The 20,532-nt window shown below is 43.6% G+C and overlaps 1 protein-coding gene across 2 annotated transcripts in view; it reads left to right on the top strand.

Annotated features, from left to right (window-relative positions):
* Positions 1-20,532, top strand: part of Pdzd2 (PDZ domain containing 2) — a 221,857-nt gene that overhangs the window by 22,275 nt on the left and 179,050 nt on the right. The window lies entirely within an intron of this gene.

Raw genomic sequence — 20,532 nt, 5'->3', positions numbered from 1 at the left:
TGGTTTCATGTGTGAAAGAATTTGAATAGTAAATTATGGAAGTTAGAGTGAGGGTGGGCTGCAGTGGAGATTTACCATCTCATAGGCACATCTCTTAATAGCATGATAGAAACGTCCTGCAGATGGCCATGTGATGGCTGCACAGTTGTGGGAATGCACATATTGGCACTGAACCACAAAATTTGAGTGACACCTTTTTATGATGTGTATTTTACCCTAATTTCAGCATGTAAGGCATAGCGCCAGATTTAGCAGTTCATGCCTGTGACCCCAGCACACCAGAGGCTCAGACAATATTGTCAGGAGTGCAGGATTAGCCTGGACTACCTAATGAACCTCTATTTCAAAATAAAAGTGCAAGCCTGGTTGTGTGAGGGCTGGTTAGAAGCCCCAGGTGACTAAAGCCTCTGGGGATTGTAGGTATCATTACCCTCTGGGAGATCTCCCCCCACATCTCAGCTGCTCCTCAACATCTATAGGCAGGTCTGACTAATCCAGGGATTCAATGTTAATGACCTTAATAGCTAACCATCAGCTGCTATCAGTTTGATGTCCTTGAAAGTTTGTGTTTTAGCCTCCCAGGGCCTGCCTACCTGACTAACAAGGTAAGAGCTTATCTAGGGAAAGTTACATGAACCATCTCCTCACCTTCAGAGTTTAAGTTTTTATCAATGAGACTAGAGAAACAAGAGCTACATAATCTTGGGTTGGGTTGCCGTCTCTATCTAACACACACCTAATAGATGCAGAAAACTCCAAGCCGGTTATAATGGTGCACACCTTTAATCCCAGCACTTGGCGGACAGAGGCAAGGGATCTCTGAGTTTAAAGCTATCCTGGTCTACATAACAAGATCCAGGATAGCCAAAGGTGCACAATGTGACTCTACTTCAAGAAGAAGTAGAGAAGGAGGAAGAAGGCAACAAGTGTTTATTGAATAAAAAAAAAAGTTCCTTTTAAAAATGAAAATATGTTAGCTTTCTGTTACTATGATAAACATCTTAAAATGTCAACTCTGATAAATAGGTTGCATCTTTTGGCTCATAGTTAAGTTGGCCCTATTGCTTTGGACCTATGATAGTACACATTGGTGGGAGCCTGTATCAAAGAACACCACTCACCTCATGACTCAGAAATAGGGATAAAAAGGGGTGTGGGGAAGAAACCTTTCTGTAAATCCTACCCCTTGAAGTTTCACAGTAGTGCTATGCTGCAGACCAAGATTCATGGGCTTGTGGGGACATTTCAGATCCAAACTGTTTTTGGGTCTTAGTTTGCACACCCCTGTCATAGTCCCAAATTTTTGTTACACAATGAGAATTAAGTCCATTGTACGTTTCTTCATCTTCCCAGTATGCAGTAATGTGTATACTTTGTTTCAGTAATCATAGGTGTTAGGTAAGGTGGTTGCATACCTGCAACCTCAGAAGTTGGGAAGTAGAGACAGGAAGATCAGGAGGTCAAGGTTATCCTGAGCAACATAGTGAGTCTAAGGGCAGGCAGGGATACATGAGATTATTGCCTAAACTAAAAGTCTGGGTGGACTAGGTAACCCTGTTTCTAGGCAACCTGTACCTCCTCTATATTTCGTCCATATTTCTGGCAGGAGCATCAGTCACTGAGAATGTTTTCATAAACCCTCTTGGATTCTAGTGTGGCATACCTATAATTATCCACCTCAAAATAAGTAGAAGTATTGTGTTAAGTGAGTTTTCATCTGCTCTGGTGACATAAAAGGTTTGTCATTGGCACTGCTAACTCTGCAGTCTGACTTGTGCATTTGGAAATGGAGTAAAACATATCCTTAGAAAGAAGAGCTGGTGGCACTCCTATGTGCTCACTCCCTTTTCCCATATACACCACTAGTAATTTTATTGAGGTTTTTTTTTTTGGGGGGGAGGTGGACCCTCACAATTTTTTATAAATTTCCATAGCTTAGTCTATCTACATCCTTATTTCTTTCACAACGCCTTCTACCAAGATAGATCTCTGATAATCCAAGTAAGGTGTAGGCAAAAGCTTTATCATTACTTGTAGAAATTCTGTTTACAGAAGGTTGATTTTTTTTTTTTTTTTAAACAACTCATACCCACTCTGGGAAGAGGAGAGAAACTCTATTGGACTTAATTCCCATGTGTAATATAGATCTGTATTGGATTTTGAAACAGAATGCTGTGCCTGGAGCCCTCCGCATAGAATCCAAACACACTGTGCTGGTGTGTGCTCTTAAGAGTCAACTAGTCCAGCACTCACTCTTGCTGACTAGACTGTAGCCCCGCAGGTGAATGGTCTCCCTCTAGATAAATCCAGTAGGAGCACTCAAACCTGGAGCCCCTACGTGGGGGCCTTATTGTCACAGGACCATGAGCTCCCACCTGCCAACAAGTATGGTTTTTACGTTTTTGAAAGGTCACAGAAAACTTGAGGCAGAAACCATATATGGCCTGGAGATCCCTTTTCCAGGAAGGTTTGACAACCCCCTTCTGCATGTGTTAGACATCAGCTTTCACAGCTTTCCTCTGCATGCCCTAAGAACCCTTAACAAGAAGTCTGAACATAAAGCTGGAGGCTGAGGAAGGTTTCTTTTGGATTGATTAACCAAGCTGGAGCATGATTTCCAGAAGTCCTGGGGTTAGTGCAGCCACTTGAACTTTGGTGATGCCTGGGCTGTGTAAAGAATATGGCAGCCATCTTTTCTGCTCAGGAGGTTCCTCTAGGACACAGGGCATCAGTATCTGCTGACTCACTTTTGTGGAGTAGGACTGCAGCTGCCTGAGCCTCTTCCATGTCTTCTCCTGCTCTCTCCTGGTCCAGGGTCAAGAGAAGGCATGGCATCCCTGGGGTAGCAGCTGGGCCTGTGACTTCCCCATCTTTCCTGGCTCCTTAAACTTCTGAAGGTTCTGGAAGCCTGGAGGCTGTTTGCCAGGAGCCTGTTCACTGTGCCAGGTGTAGCTGAGATGGTCATAAATGGTCACAGCAGTACCTTACTGATGCCACTTAGGCACGTGATTACGTAGCTGCATCCTGCAGAGAACCTGATTGCTTTATCTTAGCAGTGCTACATGAAGGATACTAGCTACACCTGAAAGTCTGCGAAATCAGTGGGACTGGAGGCCGAGGCAGGGAGCTGGGCTCCTGGCTTTCCCCGGGCTCCAGCTTGTCCTTACACAGGTTGGATACTCCTGGCCCACCTCCATTTGACTTCGATTTCTTTCCAGTTGCCTGGCCCACTGACCTGAGAAGCAGGAGCCTAACACTGACTATTCACCTAGTTCCCACGATCATGTGGGATCCCTGTCCCAAGTCCATCACATGTGTTGTCCTCACTGGTTCTGCTTCTGTCATCACACCCAACTGACCAAAGCGAAACAGACAAACAACCTTCAAAATAAAAAGAGGTCCAACCAGAGAAAGTGGGATGAAGTACTAAGAGAAAAGAGAATGAGACTCTGCACATGGTGGTGCACGCTGTGATCCCAGCACTTGTGAGGGGGAGGCAGGGTGCTCAGGAGATCAAGGTCATTCTTAGCTGGAGATAGTGAGTTCAAGGTCACTGAGCTAGAAGTGAGTCCCCTGAGCACTCTGTGTGAGCACACATCCCACAGGGGAGCCAGCCTGCTCTCTGGAATCAGAGTCCAGGAGACTTTGAAAATTAACTCCTGTTTCTTGACTTTGAAAACCAACAAGAGCCCATCTGTTGATTCCCAGTACCTTCCATGTTAGAAGGAGGGAACCAACTTCCATAAGGTGTCCTCTAGCCTCCACACACATGTCACACATGACGAACACACACCATACATAAATGAAAAAAAATTAAAACCCCAACAGAAACAAAGTTCAAAGGACTAGACAGCCTCACAAACATGCAGATAAATATTCTACAACTTGTCAGGCATTCGTCTCTAAACATCAATTAAATAGAGCAAAGCCAAAGGGGCACAAGTTGTGTCTATGTCCTTCACAAGCCAGGGTTCTTGGTAGTTGGTTTTCATGGACATAGTACTCCATTATCAATGCAAATAGACTGAAAGACCCCTGCCGCTTTCATGTGCTAGCACAGTAGGGACCTTGTCCTCAGACATGAGCTGTGATGAAGGTAAGGCTGTGAACACCTGGAGGCCTTGATTATTTGAGCTTGCATCACTACTTCATCTTCCTCAGTTTGGGAAGGCAGGAATAGACAGACTCAGCAGCCCCAGTGTCTGCCTTGGAGATGTCTCACCAAACAACCTTCCTCCAGCCACCTCAGGTCACTTCACCTGAGGGGACCCTTGAGTGTTCTCAGCAGAAAGAGTTTGGGACCCCCTGCTCTGGGGACAGGACTTTGTGTACTCCCTCCAGTGGTATTTCCAGCTGCAGAAAAACAGGAACAAATCATCACATTTGAGTTCCTTCGATTAGCTTTCAATTCCCTTCCCCCACCCCCAACCCCAGAGGTCATCTTTGAAGACCAGTTCTGTTTACAACACTATTGGAGTCATCATTTATCATTGTAGCTCCCTTGAAGAAGACTTGGGAGTTTGGAGCGAACAGTGAAGACAGATGTTTGCCATTGTGTGCTTTCATTATTTTGACCTTAACAATGGCCAGGGAAGAGAGACATTGGCTTTTAAGTTACAAATAATTGAGCAAAGGGAAATGTGGTGAACAAAGGCCACAGGTTTTAAGAACCCAAGGCTGTATTAGGAAGCCCATGACTCAGAGGTTAATATTGATGCTGTAATCATGAGCAGCAAGTTAGAGGTTTATAATTCAGATCTACTGTCTAAAGGACAGAGCCATGAAACCTGAGCTTTCGGGAACAAAGAGAAATATGATTTATAGTCTCAAGAAGTTCATTTCATTATGATAGTTGCTTGGGGGCTTTGTGGTGACTCCTAAATGCTTAATTATAAGGAAGCTTGAATATACTAAGACTATTTGTATCATTCTCCACACTCACCCATGCATCCAAAGAATAGCTGTTTTCCTACTTTTTAAAGTGTGTGTGTGTGTGTGTCAGTCCATGCAGGCATCCATGAGTGCAGGTGCCTACTGAGTCCAGAAGTGTCCAATCCTCTGGTATTAGAATTACCAGCAGTTGTGAGCCAGCTGCGAATACCAGGAACTGAACTCAGGGTCCTCTGCACTGTTACGCATGTTCTTAGCCACTGAGCCATCTCTTCAGTCCCAATGTTCCTATTTTTCAAAGGATTTACTTGTCATATTTTGCCATCAAAATAGGAAATATTTTATAGATCTGTTGAGTTTTGTTGTTTTGTTAGCTTGTTTTTAGGTTGTTTGAGCCAGGCTCTCATACAGTACCCTGAAATTCTTTATATAGCCTAGGCTGGTTTCACATTTACAGCAATCTTCCTGCCTCAGCCTCCTGGATACATGGACTGCAGGTAAGTGTGCCTTTCATGCCTAGCTATTGAAATTTCAAATTATAAAGCAGTATATATTTGATTCAGGGAAGCAGAAAAAAATGTATCACCTGCCATTCCACTATCCTATGATCAGCACTGCTAATATTAGGTGAATATTCTTCTAAACAGGACACTTACATAGTAACAAATACAGCAATTCTCCACTTACAGGTAGGGCTTAATGGTCTTTATGCCTAAGGTCATGGACTATCACAGATGAAATGTGTGACTTTGGGCAGTGTTTCAACTCTAACTTTTCTAAAGAAAACACTATCATGATCAAAGGAAGATGTGTATGTGAAGACTTAACCACTGAGTCTGACAAACTATGAGCACTCAACCAATGTGAGCTGTTACTAACGTGTAACTTTCTCCTGTCACTTTTGAAAACATATAAGTTGATATGCCTTGTGGTAATCTGGGAAGACTACCAGTTTTCCTTCATGTCGTTTCTGTTGTAGCAAGGATTTTGCATATATTTGAATCTTTTACACAAGTGAGTTCTGAACCCACAATTGCACTCATTGTTCAAGCAAATGCTTGTGCACATTTACAGTTAGGTGCCAGCACATCAGAGCTCACAGCACTGCTGCAAGGTAATTGCATTATCCTCAGTTATAAATGAGAGAACGCAGACCAGCAAAGGAGATCAGAAACCCAAACCTCCTCCTGGGTAAGGCTCTCCCTGACACAGCCCAGGGCCCAGTCAGTAGCACATCCTTCCAGGGCATGGAGGCAAGTCTAAAAACAGCTTCCTCCACACGTGTCCATGTGGACATGCTTGTCATGGTGCATGTGTGTAGGTTAGAGGACAAATTTATGGGGTCTGTTTGTTCCTTTTACCCTTATATATGTGGGCTCCTGGAGTCGAACTCAAGTCAGTGGGTGTGTGCAGCAAGCACCTTTACCCACTGAACCATCTCATTGGCCCCCAAAGTTCCATCTTTTTCCACTGTATTTCCATCACTGTGAGGAGGGGGTATAATGATATGTTTTGTTGCTTCCTTGTGGGTGAAAAGATAGCCAGATGAAAGTGATGATACTTGTAACATGATAAAAGACTTTTATTAGGCGATTTAATGAGTGGCTACTCACTTTTACTAGCGATTACTACATCTTACTAATAGCAATGGTATCACTTAGGTTTTACTACTATGCTTTTAGCAATGTTTTCATGACTGATGACTCAAGGCGCTTCCACCTCCCTGGTACCTTAACAACTTTTCCTGGTTTCACTGATGTCCTCTCCCCCCAGTTCTCCATCCAGAGCTCCATCAGATGTTGCTTGCTACCCTGCCCCTTCTGCCCACAGAGCTCTAACTTGCAATCCTAGTTAACTTACATGCCCTCCTCCAGACTCTTTCCCTTAGACATGAATCTACACGTGAGTTCATCATCCCTTAGGTGGTGATATGTGGGTCCTTTGTAAAGGACCATTGGTCAACAACATGGTTTTGAAAGGTTGAGGTAACTCTGAGGCTTGGAGAGAAAACTGGGTTTTTCATTTGACGGAAATAATTCAAAGCTTTACCTGGTATTTTGCTCTCACTAAGTAGACGCCTCTCTAGTGGATAGAGAGTAATGGTGGACCTGACTGGAGGTCCTGGAGTTGGAGAACATGGAGTGATCAGGAACAGGAATCTGATTCTTGAGGTCAATTTGGAAGGGTTGAGAGTATTCCGTACCTATTCGATTATCTCCTTAATGTGGTTTACTGGCTTGTACCAGGAGACATTTTGATATATCATTGTAAGAGAGCAAGTCAAGGTGAAACACACAATTGAATGGTAATTGCTTAGGAAGGAGGGTCACAGTGGTTGAACTTAATGATGTAAAAGGAGTGATCATGGAAAGAGAATTGTAAACTTGGTAAGGAAGGTAAAGTGAAGGTGAGGGGGCTTCAACTCACTTGAAAAGAGAATGACTAACCCTACCCTTGTAGGAAGACATCAGTGAAAGTCAGGCCACAAGGCTATTTTCAAGGGTTCTGGTTTCTAACAAGGTATCATGCACACGTGTGTGTGCGCGCGCACGTGTATGCGCGTGTGTGTGTGCGTGTGCGTGTGTGTGTGAGTGATTACTTACCTATAAGTATAAAAAGAGGTTTTTTTTTTTTTTATAAAAACCAAATAGGAAGTACAAACTAATATTACCAGATTTAGTCAATAAAAAATTGCATGTGATATTAGGGAGTTAAAATGCAAATTATGCATTTGCGTTCATACTTTAAATGTAACTGAATCTCTTGTATTTTATTTTGCAACACTAACATGAACCCATGTGGGGGGGTGGGGCATCTGCCATGCTAGATGTGTCTGTAGGGAAATAGGACAGCCTCTGGGATAGTCTGTAACTTCGGATCTACTTATGAGTTTCTAGCAGACCTTTCTCAGTGATGTAGTGCTCACTATTAGAGCCACCTGGAAAGACTGGGCATGGGCCAGGCCTGCAGTCGCGCTTTGGCTGCAATGAGTTTTCTGTCAGATGACAATTCTCAAGGGTCAGTCGAAGTCAAGTAGCTCTGCAGTCTGGAACATGTTTTTGTTTTGTTTTGTTTTTGGCCCAAGGAAAGAGGAGCTTGAGTATGTGGTACAAGCAAGGGAGGTAGACATGAGAACAGGGACCCACACTGCCCAGGTGGGTCTGAAGAGAAAATCAAGTCATCTCCTATAGACAGGAATGCTTATCAGTGGGTTAAGTCTGGGTGAGATTCTGCATCAGGCCAGGTGTGATGGCTCACATCTGTAATCCCAGCACTTGGGAGGCTGAGGTAGGCAGGTCACAACTCCAAGGCCATGAGCTACATAGTGACGTACTGTCTCTGTGGATGACATAGTGAGACCCTGTCTCCAACAAAACAAAACAGATTCTATCGGGTTAGTCAGAGTCAGAGGGTTCCTTCAGTCAGGGGACTCATTAATTGCATAGTTAGTAAATAGTTAAATGGATTTAGGACATCTGGTAGCAGTGGGCAAACATTTCTCACAAGTGAAAGTGTCACTGGAAAACTTCCAGTGTGGGACATGAGGGGAAATTCTGGAAGCTAGAGCCCAGCTGAAGCTTTGGCAAGATGCAGTGATGGATGGAGTGAACTGGGCCATAGTGGGATAAAAGAGTGGGGGGTGGAATTTAGGAGATAATGATACCTGAGTCAAGGCTTGACATGGCAGGAAGTGGGGTACCCTATAAACCAGAGTAGCTAAGTATAAAATGAGTAGAAGAAAAGAGATTTGTAAGGAGAGGATATGGAAGGGTGGGGCAGGCTTTGGGCAGGGACCCAACAACAGGGAAAGAGCAAGAGGAAATGGCTTCTGTGCACAAGGAATTCTGTTATCCCATACACACCATTTATTGAATGCTTATCACTTGTGACTGCTGAAGCAAGAGTTAAGTACCACTCCAAATATACCCCCATATAAGATCTCTTCCCAGGATTTCAGTTTACCTGCAACTCTTAAAAGCTGGGGATCACTTACCAAGAAAATCTTTGTAGTGGTCGTGGTGTGGGGGTTGACGGTAGGCAGGGGTTTTCTCTGAGCTGAGCTGAGTGTTGAAAGGTAAATGAGTATTTTTCCGAGAGACCATGGTAGGTGACTGTCACATACCTGCCTGAGCTGATTAGCTACTTGTTGTTATCCAACATTGATGGCTTGAAACTGTTGGGAAAGATTGAGAATTGTGCATCTCTTGACCCATGACCCCACTACCAGGTGTTAAGTTAGTGTGAAAGCCAACCCTTGATGCCTGCCATATGTGTAGTGGGTCATAGCAAGCAGGTGCAGAGGCAGTCCTAGAACCTGCTTTGCTATGTTTGCCGTCATCTCCAATGAACCTCTTTCCAGCATACTCACTCAAGCATGCTCAGCTGTCCCCTGAAGGAAGAGTCACCAGACTTGGTCATTAGCCCCAGTAACAGGGCCGATCATTAGGGGGCCCTGGTCTGTCTGTATAGCCAAAGCTGGCTCTTGTAGCCCAGGTAGCTATAGAGATGTTTACTGACCTTTCTCACCAAGCCTCTTGACAATCTCAGGTTCCACAGATGAAGAAAAGACTTGTGACTTCCAGTTTGGTGACCATAGCACCTTCTGCTGCAAATTTGGATAATGATAGTTCAAGTGCTTGCTGCAGCTACCAAGGGTTGAGCCCTGACAGGTATCCGTCAAATGTTAGCCCACAGCCTCTGGGGCATAGAATGTGTGTAGTTGGCATTACTTGAGAAATCAGTCTGTTCCAAACCGTTTTAAAGAAAATTCCAGATGAAATGAGTGTAGGGGAATACTCCAGGCCATCCATGGGCTTTGGGGGTGGATGTACAGCTAACCTTTGCTTAGATAATAAGAATTAAGCCTGTGTAAATAGACTCTAGAAAGTGAAATTTCAGAGATTCTTTTACATTAAGGTATGTGAGTTGCTTGGTTTCTTTCTACATCTATACTTAAGAACTGTGGTACTGTCACATGGGTTTGGAGATAATTAAAAGAAAGTACAGGGTCTGGGCATGTGTGTAACTCAGTTGGTAGAGTGCTTGCCTAGCATGCACAAATCCCTGGCTACAATCCCTATCATGGTATAAACCAGGCATGGTGGTGCATGCCTATAATACATGGGAAGTGAGTAGAGTTCAAGGTCATCCTGGACTATGCAGCAAAGTCTCAGGCCAGTCTGGGATAGCTGTCTCAACAATAAGCAAGTAGAGAATACATCGGAGAGTTTAGCAAGAAGCCATGGTTCTTTCAAATTAGATTTGTTTGTTTTGTGTGTGATAGAGAATGGGGGGCATTCCTGAATTTATTGTGCTTATCTTTGTACCTGATTTGTATAGGCATCTAATAAATTCAGGAATGAATATTAAACAAAAATGGCTGGCATTCATTCAACCAAAAGTCACCAGAGACGTGTATGCACTAGGCCCAGAGATGGGTCTTTGGAATAAAATGATGAACAAGGCTGGAGACTAGTTAAGTTTTACACTTTGTCATATATAATACACATAAAGCACCCACGTTTTCTGACTGTAAAGACAGAAACAGAAAATGTTGTCATCAGATCTGGAGCATGGGGGAGGGGAACAAATCTCCCTCTCTCTGGTTTCTGTTAATGTGATTTATGCTCTATCTAGGAATGCAGCCTTTTATTTGACTGAACCAATTGAAGTCTCCAAGTCACAGCTGCATGTCCCTTTTCTCCCCTGCTCCATTTTTCATCAGCATTCTTACAAGCATTCTTTGGTTTGAAGGTGACTGAGACTCCAGGTTAGGTGGTTGCAGGAGGGGGCAGTGGACAAGGATTGAGACTGAAAAACCCACCCATGACCTCCTGGCTCTTGTATTGATGCCTTGGAATAGGCATAAAATGCTCCCAGGGAAGGACCACAACACAATAGAAATTGTCGTTAAGGAAGCCCCAGTGAGAAGGACCCTTTGTTCCTGTGCTTAAGTTCCCCTAAGGTCAACTTGGACTTCCTTTAATTGGCTTCAGGTTCCCATACCAAACTGGTTTCTCATCAAGACTACTTTCCATGGGCATAAGCAGAGCCACCAAATACATGTGCCCCTAAACACAGATCTGTTGTGGCAAGACCATATAGGTATTGGCAAAGCCATGCTCGTCTATCTCCTACTGTGTTTATGCATAGGTTTATACTACAAGGGTTGATGGAAACTCCTCCTGTTGGCTTTGTATTGTAGGAAAAGAGCAAAAGGAAGAGGCTGAATGCTTGGATTCTTAGTGGCCTTTAAAGGGCTCACAGCATAATTTCCTAGCTAGAGCATTCTTTGTGCTTTGAACTGGTAAGTCCCTGGGAGAGTCTGGTCTGCATTTAGGAGGATATATGTGGCTGCATCCCAGGTCCCATACCAACTAGATACCAGAAGCAACCCTCCTTGCAGTTACAACTACAGGAACACCTCCAGACATGACACATGTCCTTTGTGTAATAAGGGAAAGATGCAAAGTAGGTCCTAGGTGTGACTCCAGGCTAACTTTCTAAGACATCATCCATAAACACTTTTGTACTTAATGCCCCTTCTTTGTAAAGCCCACATGGAAGAGCTTGACTGTGAGAGTGGGAAACACTAAGTAACCCACTAGAATCTGGCAGGTAGTAGTTGTGATCTGGACTTTCTCATTCCCCAGTATCTCTAAAGGGACATAGAACCCTCAGAGATGAGGTTTGGAGAGATGTGGTGAGAGCCAAGTAAGTTACCATAAGTTTATTAGAAAATTAGTGATGGACTGCTCAAAAGAGAGGTAGCAGTGGGCTGGGGGCCAGGGTTGGGGGGTAAGGAATGCTTTCTACAGACACCAGAATGGTCTTTGCATGTTTGTGGGTAACAGGCTGACTCGTATAGCGAGTTAAGGTACCTCACCAAAGGTCTAGAATCAATGGGTCTACCTGATGATGGAAATGGCATAAGAAAAGAATTCTATCCAGAGCACTGTGTGACAACTAAGAACAAGCATGATTTTCACATGGGCTCTAGGTCCCATATCCTAAACTTACCAGTGTGTGGCAAGACTCCACACTGCCAATCTTAAGGCCCAGTTTCATTATCTAGAAACATAGATGCCAGTAATTGATGTTCCACTGTAGTTTAGATGGTTAAGTGGGGTGGAGAAGACTCATGTGTTAAAGACAATGGCCCTAGACACTAGGTTCTGTGGACCTTTAGGAGGGGCCAGTATGTAGGAACGTACTTGGTCATACCCCCAAATATTGAGAGAACGAAGCTCTTCTGTGCATGTGTCCTGGCCAGGAGGAGCTCAGTTTTCTCCAACTAACACTTCCCAGCAGTGCCACCCCCACCAAAGGCCTAAAAGCAACAAGTCTATTCAGTCGTGGACCAGTAAAACCAATCTTTTCTCTTGAGAAGATAATTCCATCAGTTATTTTGTTAAAGTGAAGCAAAATTTACTTCACCAGATTATGGATAAAGATTCCAAGCCTGGAATAAGACTTTAATGAATTAAAATGTGTGTGGGGGGCTCTAGGAGAGAGCTTGAGATCTAGAATACAGACAGTGAATGCTGTGCTTTTAGCATTTGGTTCTGTTGTACTTCACTGGAGATATCTTCACTGGAGATATCTGACCGGGCTAATCTCCAAAATAGACAAAGAACTCAAGAAACTTAGTCAGCAAAATATCACATAACCTTATTAAAAAGTGGGGTACAGAACTGAATAGAGAATTCTCAATAGAGGAATCCAAAAACAGCTGAAAGACACTTAAGAAAGTACTTAACATCCTGAGCCATCAAGGAAATGCAAATCAAAACAACTCTGAGATACCATCTTACTCCTGCCAGAATGGCTAAAATCAGAAACGCCAATGACGGTTTATGCTGGAGAAGATGTGGAGAAAGGGGAACATTCCTCCACTGCTGGTAGGAGTGCAAACTTGTACAGCCATTTTGGAAATCAGTATGGTGGTTCCTTAGCAAAATGGGAATCAGCCTACCACAGGACTGGCAATTCCACTCTTAGACATATACCCAAATGATCCACATCCATACAACAAAGACATGTGTTCAACTATGTTCATAGCAGCATTATTTGTAATATCAAGAACCTGGAAGCAACCCAGATGACCCTCAACTGAAGAATGGATAAAGAAGATGTGGAACATCTACACACTGGAATACTACTCAGTGGAAAAACAATGGAATCTTGAAATTCACAGGCAAATGGATGGAACTAGAAGAAGCCATCCTGAATGAGGTAACCCAGTCACAAAAAGAACATGGTATATACTCACTCATATATGGATTTTAGACATAAAGCAAAGGATCACCAGCCTATAATTCACACCACCGGAGAAAGTGTAGGATACAATGAGGAACCTAATTTCCTCCTGAGCATATTGGGAGCAGGGGGAGGGTGCAGTGAGTAGATATTGGGAGTTAGGAGAAAGAGAAGGGGAGGAAAGGAGAACATGTGGGACCAGGAAGATTGAGTCAGGGGGACGAATAGACAAGAACAAAAAGAGATGGCCATAATAGAAGGAGCCATTATAGGTTTGAAGGGAAAACTGACTCTAGAGAAATGTCCAGAGACCTACAAGAATGACCCCAACTAACAATCTTAGCAACAGTGGAGAGGCTACCTTAAATGCCCTTCCCTGATAATGAGATTGATAACTAACTAGAACCATAACTAACTAGCCATCCTAGAACCTTCATGTAGTAGATGTCCTATAGGCACCACAATTTCCTGTACTATATGCATGGAAAAATCCCAAGTTATCTTTGGATTGGTTACCATTGCAAATGGTTCAATGCCTCTCTGGGAATCTCAAAGATAAGTGTGGATGTCATCTTCCCGGGACAGTTTCTAAGGAAGAAAGAGACAAGCAATGTAGGCATCTCTTGAGTTGTCACTCACTCATCTATCCATATACCCCACACTGACTGAAGAACCTTTTGATTCTGGGCATCATGTTTCTATTGACTCTACCTAGAATGCCAGTGAATCACCACTCTGCCCATGTGTCACCTGACTGGGGAGGACTGGCATTGTTAGTTGATGGGCACTTCGTCGGAATCCTGAGGTTTCTTCTTGGGCTTTGCTCAGCATCAGCCGCTGACACTGGCTTTGTATCTATGGAGAACTCATGGCCTAGATGTGGCTGGGGATCTTGGTGATCTTCTGGGAATTTCCGTTTGCTGTTTCTCTCGGGCTTTTTATAGTTACATAAGGTTTAGATCTGCTAGCAAAGACTTGTATAATGATGCCTCTCTGTTTATAGACTCAGGATAAATTGTCCTAATGGGAAATATCTGTCTTTAGGAGTGATTTGGATCAAGGCTTTTTATTTTGTGTTTGTGAACAGTTCATCTGCCTTTCTAAAAATCGTTTTGATGTCTGCTTCATTCATGTGACTTGTCCCTTGCTGATAAACAACAGGACTCAATAAACCTTACAAAGCCTGTTTTGATCTGAAAGTAGCTGGCACTGGGAAATACGTGACCCAACCATGTTTGTTCCCATGAATGCCATATCAAACGACACCATTGGATTTGAAAACTCCTAGAGGATGTTGGATAAGAAGCCAGGAAAAAAATGACCATAGGGTTGTCCATCAGCATCCTGGGAATCTCCTTTCAATTCAGTTGTCTTAGGATCTCACAAGATGATAAAGTGATATTTACCCATCCACTATGTAATGTTAATTTTTTAAATGAATAATTAGCAGTTCTTCAGGATTGTTTATTTTATGGTTTTTGTTTGTTTGTTTGTTTGTTTGTTTGTTTGTTTGTTTGTTTTTTGCCTGTGCATGTATCTGCACTGTGTGGATCTGTGGTACCTCTGGGGGCCAGAAGAGGGCACCTGCTTTTGTGGAACTGAAATCAGTTGTGAGCCACCATGTGCTGCTGGGAACTGAACCCAAGTCCCCTTCAAGAGCATCAGGTTCTCTTAGCTGCTGACTCATCTCTCCAGCTCCCAGTTTCTTGTTAGGTTTGTTTGGGTTCTTGAGTTCTGTAAACTGAAGAATGACACCCTCTGTCAGGGAATGAATCCATCCCTTCCATGGTTGTGTTGAGAAGCACTGCCCAATCCTGCTCCTCCCATTCCAGATCCCACCCCTGAGAGAGCCTATAATGGGAGGTTCACCCCTGGAGGGCATACATACATACATACCTGTATGTATGTATGTATGTATGTATGTATATGTATATATAATTTTTTCTTTTACATATCGGATTGATCCCAGTTCCCCCTCCCTCCCATGCCCCCTACCCCCCTCCCATCTCATCCCCCCTCCTCACTCCACAGGGAGGGTGAAGCCTTCCAGGAGGGATCATCAAAATCTGTAAAGTCATTTGGAGTAGGGTCTAGGGCCCCTGGAGGGCATTTAAAGCTCCCTCTTCATGGCTTCTCCTCATGGTTTCTGTTTTGCCTCTTCCCCTTGAACCACCTGGGAGTGCTTTGCTTGGATTAAAACCTGGACTTTAATTCAGCTTGATTAGATTATTGTATTTGCAGAGTTACCCACTACTGGGCTACCAGAGAACATATTTTTTACCAGGTTGTACTAGGAAAAAAAGCTTTGATTCTCTAGACTGGGACACTTGTTTTTGTTGTCAGTATCCCCTCCCACTGACCGAAGATGACAGGAGAGTGTAGTGTGGTAACTGATCACACCCCTTTGAGTCAGAGACTAAATGGGTTTGAACTGGGACTCCAGCATTTCTAGCTATGTTACTTAACCTCTCTGTGACTCAGTTTGCTTTATGTTCTATAAAACTAGTAATTACTCCTACTTCAGAGATACTGCAACCTAAATGAGATAGACAGTATACATAAAGTAGAATGGGCACAGTGCCCACATAATAATAAGAGCTTAATAATTCACGATTATCAACTGCTAAGTTGATGAAGCAATGCTTTCTGTATGCTTAAACAGTTTACATATGAGTGAATCCATGAAATATACTTATGCTCAATAACCGAGGATGGGTGTATTCTTAGAGAATGCAAGGTCCAGGCTGGGTAGATCATGACATTTTCTCACGAGTTAATAATATTAACCATGCAAGCCTAGTACCTTTGCTCTCACATTTGATGGAATAACTGAGAAGCATTTTTGCTGTTCTTCAGTGTACCTTCTGCCTAAACATTCAAGACTCAGGGTGGTGGCTGATAAGTGAAGATTCTCAGTGATGTATTATGAGGCAGTTATTACGTCAAGCTGGTATTAGGATAGGCAAACCTTCTTTATATGTTACCCGAATTCTAATGGTGTATTTAGTCTCTTAACTCTCCTGTCCTCTGCAGAGATGAAGAACAGCTGGCCTGCATCCTCTTTATAGGAGAAGACTGTTATGTTTGCTTGGGGCCCTTTTTACTCACAGACTAAACAACTCCAGGTCCTTTAACCTTGCCTCATAGGTTCTATTTTTCTGCCTCCTTAATCATTTTGGTTCTCTTCTGGAACTTTTCCTGTGTCTCTACATCTTTTAAATAAAGGACCTCAGAAAGAACATACTCCCTTGTAAGAGTGTGTCTGCTGTCAAATTCGTTATCACAGACTTGGGGGGCCGCTGTGAGCTGGCATTTTGGCATTGTTCCACCATTGTGAACATTCTAGTAGTGTGTTGCCTGGTTCCCATCAATCCACCAGGCAGATTCTTAGTTGGCCTGTGACCTGCTTTGATCACTACTCTTTCAGTTTGTCTTGAATTGAGACACCAAGCACATTTGTGTCTGTCCCCAATGATTATCGCCCCCAAGGATACAATTTTGTAATCAGCCATCATGCCAAACCCCCAAACTGTATTTAATGAGCCATTTCCTTAATGTGTTGAAGCTGCTTTGGAGTTTCTTAACATACCAGCGAATCCCTTTTGGCTTCATGTTATTTGTAGTCTCTGGGTGTCCACAAAAAGATTTCCAGTATTATTGAATCCAGACCCAAGATAAAAATCATGGTGTACACTTCAAGTCTGCCTTTGTTTACTGGGCCATTGATCTCTTTTCCAGCCAGGAGTGGAGCCTGAAGAGGGAAAGACAGGCCGGTTCTTCTCTTTCTGACAGGCTGATGAGAATGTCATATGTTTTCCAAAGCTTTCCTGAAACTGAGACATTATGCAGATGTGGACAAATTGCTAATCCCCCAGCTCATACATGCTCTGGACTGATACTTAGTGGGGAAGAGGGGAAGAGGGTATTTATTTGCATCATCCTTGAAACTGTAGACTACTTTAAACAGCACTGACTTACCCATCGTAAATTCTGTACCAGATTGAAGCCATGGAGAAAGCAAGATGCTGACCTGTGAAACTCAACCAGAATGACACTCAAAAAGGGAAAGGCATCATTAGAATTATTATTAGAAAATTGTTCAAGTTGAGCTTAGCTCCCATGAAACGTCTTAGATATTGAGATGTCATGGAATGAACGCTAGTGGCAGAAGAGCTGGAAAAGGGAAGGGAGGGAGCATTAACCTCCATGATACCCCAACTTCTTACACTGTGGGTCATGACCCAATCATGACAGAATGTGGGGGTAGTGGAAAAATTAGAAATAGTAAAAGGTTTCTAATGCCCAGTGGCCAAAACCAAATTCAATATCAAATCTGTAAAGAATCTGAGGGGGTTGCCTGTGTTGCTTCTTGCGAAATCAGTGTATCTTTGTTATTCTCCAACCCTACTACTATGCCTACCCCCACTGCGTGCGCGCGCGCGCGCACACACACACACACACACACACACACACACACACACACACACATAACACAGTTCTTCTGGAGCTGTTCAACTTGGGTTTTTCTTTTTTAGAGGTCTTTTCCTAGGACCTGTGCTTGCCTATCAGGCTCGATTGACTGGCCAGCAAACCCCAGGGATTGCCCTGTGTGAGTCTCCAGCTCCACTTAGGCCGTCATGTCTGCTTTTTTTTTTTTTTTAACATAAAGGCTGGAGGTCAAACTTAGGGCCCCTTACTGGGACAACAAGTACAGTACAAACTGACCAATCTCCCCAGCCCCGAATTCTTGGTTCAGGTTGTACATGGTAACATGAGCACTCTGTGCTGTGTGTGTCTTCATGCCACACAGTGACGACTCTGCTGAAACACCTCCCCTCAGACTATTTATGTTAGGAACTTCGGTGTTTTGACTACACAAAGCTTCCTGCTTGTCTAGTAATGTAATGGTTTAATTGTAGAAAACAGGCAAAATTTTCCTACAGTCATTTCGTAGAATATAAGCATCAAATTAGTTCATCTTTGGATTGCATTCTATTAGAATATTTGATTTTAAAAAACTGCTGTTTACATTGCTAAACTGAGTTTCATACAAATCATTAAATGAACAGGGATTGGAATTAGGACAAAATTTCTAGCAACTTCTGAAATGGTCCTAAACTTACTTCTGTCATCTTATACTACATTTTTTGTTTTGTTTTTGTAGAGCCAGAGTCTCACTGTATAGCTTTGACTGGCTTGGAACTCAATATGTAGACCCGGCTGGTCCCAAGCTCACAGAGATCCACCTGCCTCTACCTCCCGAGTTGCTGGAATTAAAGGTGTGGGCCACCTTACTTGTCTGATTGTGAAGCAGCATTCTCAGATGACAATTATAAAATATCAGTTAACCCTGGAAAATTCTAAGGATGCCATGTCCTGAAATAGCAGATTTTCACCCAAAATTTAGTAAATAATAATAATTTGGTAAAATAATTTAGTTTATAAAAATAAACCAGCATCTCATGTCAATCTTCTTTCATTTTTCATAAATGATAAAATTACATGTATACCAAAGAGTGTTTTAAATCAATTCATTTATGTGTTATCAGTACATGTTTGGTTAACTTATCTAACATACACTTACATATCCAAGGTGTGTAACAGTTTCCCAGGCTAAAGAGTTGCAAATGGAAAACGTTTACAAAGTTTAATTGTCTGGAAACAAGATGACGTTTGTGTAGAGTGGAGATGCAGCAGCCTTTTCTGAAATCGTGATGTCTTTTTGAGGAACTGGTCTGCAAAGCTGGCCTCCAGGACACACACCCTGTTCCCGGGACCTCCACCAGGTGGTGTTGGCTACAGGAACTCCATTTTGAGATAAACTGTCAAAGGAGGAATGCCACAGCCTGGCATACTTGCCTCTTTCCGGTTTCTCTTGTGCTGTCCTGAATTAAGCCACTGGGGGTAATCCGAGGGCTGGTATTAGTGGCGATTATTTACTGCGTGCTCCCGGGCAGCTCCTGGAAGTGGGCAGGTTTCCAAACCTGGCTTGACATAGGCCGGCCTCTCCTAGGCTCTAATTACCCATTCCAGTGGAAGTAATGGTACTGGGAACTTCAGCCTTCTCTGGCTTCCCCCATTGTAATTAATTGCATCGAATTCCAAAAGATTTGACCGTTGCAAAACTCATTTACTTTCAGGGGCTGCCGGATATCCCCACACAGACTGATAGCTTGAAGACGCAGATTAAGTGGAGCTGTGCAAAATTCTGATACAAACCAAGGAGCTGGGAGGGTGTGTGCCTGTCTGTGCAAGTCCCAGGGGGAGGCATAGGGCTGCAAGTGAGCTTGTTTATGCTGACATTCCTTCATTTAACCTCAGGAGCTCTCTATCCCTAGCTCAACTTTCTGGGAGCACGAAGTTGGAGTCCTCCAGAGCCAGGTGAAATGTGTTTTGTTTGAGCAGAAGTTCCTTAATGGTTTGAGGTTTGGCACAGCAGTGCTTTTACGTTTCAACAAGTGTTAGGAATGGAAACTTAGAATAAAATACAATTGTAGTTTTGAAAAGCAATGGAATGACCGGGGGAGGGGGGCTCCCCTCAGCCTTCTCTCTTACTTAAAGAAAAGCAAACATCAATTTCCGAAGTCATTCTTGCATTCTCATTAGTTTAAGACAGGAAGCCTTCGGTGGGTGTGACATAAACAAGTTGGGCTCCTGGGTCGGGCTTCCTCATCAGTTTGCAGCTGGAGAGATGGCTGCGCCGCCCAAGCCCATTCGGGCCTCTCGGGGGATGACTTGTTGACTGAGGCCCAAGAAGGTGGGAGGGGCAGGCGAGCGAGCGGAGAAGGTATAAAGGAAATGCTTTAGCCGTGCAGTCACTGGCGATTGTAATTCAGGGGTGGTGAGTTTGGTTATTCCAGCAGAAGGAATCTGATTTGGAGTTTCTGGAAAGTTCTCTGACATCCCATCTGGTAGGATAATTGTGATTTTAGTTGGGGGCTTCGCCCGCCCCAACAAGAAGCCAGGCTTCTGATGGTGAAGCAGAGTGGTCATAAAATGAATGGTGTTTGAAGCTGCAGCTTCTTAGAATGTAGAACTTAGGCCGGGAGGTGGGGGTGTATCTGCGTGCTGGGGGAGTAGGGGAGCGTTTTCCCAGTTCACCGCAGGAAGCTCCCATGCACTAGATGTAAACAAAAGTGTCTGAAAGAGAAACCCCAAACTCCAAGCAGCCCTCGGGGCGGTTTCCTTTTCCCTGCAGAGAACAGGGTGAAAGGGAAAGGGAAAGGACTCTGAAATGCCATGGAGTTTTGACAAGTGAGGAATCAGGCTAGGATTGTGTTACAGTCTTTTCATAACCCCCTCCACCCGCCGAGCAGGGAGGGGTCCTCCCCGCACATCCGTAGCCTGCCCGGGAGGAGCGTTGGTGACGCCCTGCAGGAGCTA

The sequence above is a fragment of the Phodopus roborovskii genome, unplaced genomic scaffold (assembly GCF_943737965.1).
Source record: "Phodopus roborovskii unplaced genomic scaffold, PHOROB, whole genome shotgun sequence".
NCBI classification, from domain to species: domain Eukaryota; kingdom Metazoa; phylum Chordata; class Mammalia; order Rodentia; family Cricetidae; genus Phodopus; species Phodopus roborovskii.
This window is presented reverse-complemented; position numbering and strand designations above follow the sequence as displayed.